The following is a 5,010-nucleotide window of genomic DNA, read 5'->3' as shown; positions in this document are numbered from 1 at the left end:
ACATTTTTATTTAATCAATTCTAGCATAAGGCAGTAACGTAATAAAATGTGGAAAAAGTGAAGGGGTCTGAATATTTTCTGTATGCACCGTGAATGTTCCCAATCTGTCCTCTAACATCAAACCTAGTGTATGACTACACTCCTCATCCTCAACATCAACAGCTTTTCCTCTCTCCTCCTGCCTCCCTCACCTTCACCCTCCATGTCAAACTGAATCTGCATCTGCTGCTGTTTTCCCAACTAATGAATTACAAACAGTAGGGAAAAAGCAGGGCATCTCTCTCTGTCTCCCACAACAACAGTATTTCCATTTATAATTTCAATTGTTTATTTGCATGAGAAAATTAGACATGCATGGTGTTTTTGTGTTTGTTTTTTTGCTTAATTTTACCACTAATTATAAGCAGCACTGGCACATTATTTACATAAATAATTGTTGTTCCTTCTGTTCACTCTGTCTTTTCTTCCCCTATTTCTTTATCAGAGTTGTTTTGGCATTTGTTGTCCGTAGGGGCAATTCTCCTCTGAGAGTGCTTTCTCATCTCCCCTAACTGAAACATCTTGGAACTTGGCATATAGAGCATCTTCACTTGATGTTTGTTGTGCTGTTTTGTTGTCCTTTGTTTAAAATATATTTATTTTTACTCTTTTACAAGTGTTGAGCTGTCCTTTCAAAAATAAATTGTGTCAGGTGCAAACATTATTTTACTTTAAGAAATAGTATTTCTAAAACATTCTATCAATGGCTTACTGTATAAAGTTAGGCTTAGATTCAATCAGATCAAGCATTAACCGGCGTTGGAGCTGTCAAATCAGTGAGCAGCTGCTCTTGATCATTGTCACAAAGCTACACCATCCCACTCGTGTTAGAAGTTCAGAACGAGAAAGTGTAGGCTATTTAGAAATAATGACGCACAAATTGAAAGGCATTCAATGAAATTAGGATTTCTATCAGCCTAATTGAGGTGTATAGGTGGTGAGCCGTAGCAAGCTATCTGCATGAGTTTTCGAGATGATAGATCTCTGAGAAGCTGTTTTTTTGTTGCTTGTTTAAAAAAATATATATATTGTGTATTTTTACTTCTTCTGAAAACATTTACGTTTCTTGGCAATGTCAATTCTTGCAAATTTTCACAAAATACTGACTTTCATGTCCGCTAGCTGGACAGGCAAACGCCGCGGAGAACTAAACTGTAAACCAATTAAAACGTGTGTACTATTCATGGTACGATCTACAATCACGTTATCCGTAACTAATGTAGAGACAGCTGGTAATGAAGAGTTCGACAGAGATCTCCGTCTGACACTGCTATCAGGTAAATAATGTTTTATTTATTTGTAATCTAACCATTTCGTTATAGAAACGTGATACCATCAACCCAAGCTGTAAAATGATTCCTAATTTAGAACACAGCAATCTTAGTAATGTAGCTAGCTTGTTGGTTAGCTAGCTAGTTACAACAAGTAGATCTGTTGCTAGCTACCTGAAGCAGATAGCCTTATCACTAGCTAGCATGTCATTCCACGACAATTCCACGAATTTTAGCTATAAATTTATTCCAAGTAATAATTTAAGATTACAAAAAATCTATAGGACAAGTAGTGTACATCTACTTCAGTCATCAGGGCAGGACCCACTAATTTCATTCATACTGACAAATAGTAAATGCAACTTTATCCCTGTCAATAGTTGGAGTTGGATGAAAACATAGCACCCGGCCTCAGACTTTTAGGATGTTCATTTTCTAGCTCACAAATTACATTATTTTGCTGTGATGATTTACTGTATTTAGTTTATTCTTGCCTTTCACTTTTGTGTCACATGATCTGTTTAGCTCTCATTTGTCCTGCTCCCAGAGATTAACCAAGTGCTATTCACCAAGCATGGACTGATTCACTCACCTGTGAGGAGAACCATCCTACAGCAGTTTGAACTAGACCTGCCGTCACTGTTTAGATTTTGGGACCACATATGCATTTGCCTGTTGTCTTTTCTTTGTGGATTCTATCTTACACAGTCTAGTGCATTTTAGAGTTCAAGAACACCAACTGCAGATAAAAGTGGTTGTTTGAGCATCTTGAAGACTAAATTCAATGTAGAATCAGTGTAACCGGTGACAAACAGATTATTTTACTATTGTAACAAGCAGTGGTGAGAATTCTATTGTCCTCGTCAGGAGCCCAGACTTTTGCCATAGATGGTTGAGTTCTTGTCTCTGGACCACACAAGCTTCAGTCAGCTACATTGGTGATCAGAGTGGGATCCTTTTGATATGCCTATGAGGCCTGGGCACACAAATGCTCCTAGAGAGAAGGTGGAATACTAAAGTATGTGTTGATGACAGGTCTGCAGTCTCCAGAGGCCCATGCTTTTGGCACTGATGGAAAAGCTCTCATTTCTTGACTGCAATATTGTAAGATTGTGCCCTCCACAGCACTTGATATACATTAATTGGTAGGTTACGCTATATTTATGTAGCCAGGTGGTAAAAGCGCATAGCTGTATTCATTTTAATCCACTAGTTGACACCATCCCTTTTAAGAGATTCATAAACAAGGTGTGCCCGCGGTTATGGGATTGCGCAGTGTGTAAGAGTGAGAACAAGCAATTACACTGGAGACCTGTTGAAATCCATCGTGGATCCAATGTTACTTTAGATGGGTAAATTACACTTTATCTTCCTCTTGTACCGGAATATATCTTATTTTGCATCATCTGCAGTGTTTTAATAGTTCATTTTGTAATATTTATGCCAGACTGTCATGTTAGCCTGTTGATACTTTCAGATTGACATGAGGATGTTAGCTTCTTGCTAGCTGAATACCAGTGCTCTCAGAACCACGTCGTGAAGTTGATGATAACATTACTTGAAGTGTGAGTAATTATCAGAAGTACATTCTATTTAATCTAAAGCTTCAGGTTGTTGTAAATTACAATTCAAAAAGGAAACAATATCTGTTGATATGACATTTCCCCCAGTGCAGTATGGGTGAGATGAGGATCTACTGTTCCATGTGGGGTTAGTGCATCACCTGGACAGTGTGTTTGTAAGTATTCATGTTTTATGACTAAATTTATTTTTGTTTTTCATGCATGTCATTTTATTCATGGACATCTTATACTCAGATATTTGAAATGTTAGAAAGTCTATTCTAACTGAACATTGTGGTGTCTGTATTTTCTTGTGTTTTTCTATAGAAAGTAGAGCCACTACAGTTTATGCATTTCACTTTGGACTTGTAGTACTCCGATTGTTTTATGCACTTAATTTATTTCACTTGATTGTGATTTGGACTGAACATTACTTTATGGTGACTTCATCTTGTGGTGATTTCCCTTCTACATTATCCTATTTTAAATTTAAGTTTTGACAGAATAAACAACCCCAAATTAGTTTGTCTTGTGCTGGGTTTACTTTCGCCAGGCTACATTTATATACTGCTTAAGACACCTTTGCTATTTGCCTCTGTACTCAATAAATGGCGCATCATTATTTGTGAAGGTTTTCTTTGTTCATATGTATATACATTATGGAAAACATGTCGCACACTCAGTCATAATTAGTCAAATAATGAATGTATTGGCAAGATTTTGGCACCGTCAACTTTTAGGTTCGTAGGAAAGTTAATAATTTAAACCGTCTAAGTATACTCACATTTAGTATTTGAAACTCAAACATTAGTTTTCACAGTTCATAATGAACTCTACTGACAGTAATTGTAGGCAAGCAGTGCTGTTATGTTATGCCCAACACATTTACCATGTTATGCACTTCGCAATATAAAGTCTGTTCATTGATACGGATGTATAGTTGGCTTGCATCACATCAATTAATTCCACTTAAATGTGTTTGATCTAGTTACAGTTTCACTCACAGTAACGGGGGAATGCTTCCCCCCTGGTTCTCCTGATCGAAGCTAAACTGTGGATTAAGTGTTTTGATGGCAAAATAAATTGCAGACAACTGGTGCTTTAGCATATTATGTTGACTGCCATTTTATTTTGCCATCAAGAGCATAAGCTAGTCTGAGCATGGGCCCTTCGAAAAGACTGTGATCAGCATCATCTTGTTCCACACAAGACATACCTCAATTCCATTATAACTGCTGCTTCCCCCAGCCTATTTGGTTTGGTCCTACGTGGAGCCCTGGTGTAAGGGCCCAGTTTGTTCCCAGTAACAAGGGGGAGGAGAAGTCATTGGGAGCGAGGAGAGAGGGAGCAGCATGTTGAGGGCATGGCTACTTCTAGTTTTAATTGAGGGGGAGTGAGTAGAGTGGATAGGGAGGTGTTGTGAGGGGTGGAGGAGGGCGATCTTCAGAGGCCAATTAATTTGGAATACAAAGCAGCAGAGCAATCTGCTTGGGTTTCTGTCAGGGTGCATGGCTCGCTCACACCGGCCTTGTCTCTGAGGTTTCCAAGATCAGATTAATGCTCCTCCTCACATCCCCCCACTCTCTTGCCTTTGCTCTACCTCTTCCATTCATCTACTGAAACACACATTGCTATTATCTGCTGATCACCAAAGGGCGTGTCTGCACTCCTCTTGGTGTCCGCCAAGTATAACAGCACCTTTAAACCACTACTGTCTGACCTGTGTGTTCTCACCAGAGGCCTGTCCAGAACCAACCCCTGGTAGACCAACACTAAGGAGACCAAGGCCCAACCAGACACTGCTAGAGAGGGTCTGTGCCCAGTCTCACTCTGTCTGTCTGTCTGCTGCCCCTACCCACCACCATACAGCCACACAGAGCCACCCACAGTCACACACAGAGCCTGTTTAAAGAGACAGGCCACTGAGACACACTGGAAAAGCCTGGACTCTCACGATAACTAAGGAGAGAGAGATGTTCTGTCATCCAATGCTGAGCAACCCTTTGGAAGCTTTACGACAAGCACCAATCCTCCAAAAATGGTTTTACAATGGAATCCATCCTCTTATAGTTACACAGTGTTTATGATTGTTTACTATACTGGTAACCTGGGTGACTATTACAACCAACAAAAGAAAG

The 5,010-nt window shown here is 39.4% G+C and overlaps 1 long non-coding RNA gene across 2 annotated transcripts; it reads left to right on the top strand.

Annotated features, from left to right (window-relative positions):
* The first annotated feature begins 799 nt into the window (after positions 1 to 799).
* Positions 800 to 3,488, top strand: LOC112249689. 2 transcript variants are annotated; one of them, XR_002953386.2, is made up of 4 exons: positions 800 to 1,316; positions 2,788 to 2,875; positions 2,986 to 3,048; positions 3,200 to 3,488. It is a non-coding gene; the product is annotated as an uncharacterized LOC112249689 (long non-coding RNA). The 2 variants fall into 2 exon arrangements; XR_002953385.2 differs by having other exon boundaries at positions 2,981 to 3,048.
* Positions 3,489 to 5,010: the final 1,522 nt, after the last annotated feature.

Source organism: Oncorhynchus tshawytscha, linkage group LG04 (assembly GCF_018296145.1).
Source record: "Oncorhynchus tshawytscha isolate Ot180627B linkage group LG04, Otsh_v2.0, whole genome shotgun sequence".
In the NCBI taxonomy this organism is placed as follows: Eukaryota; Metazoa; Chordata; class Actinopteri; order Salmoniformes; family Salmonidae; genus Oncorhynchus; species Oncorhynchus tshawytscha.
This window is presented reverse-complemented; position numbering and strand designations above follow the sequence as displayed.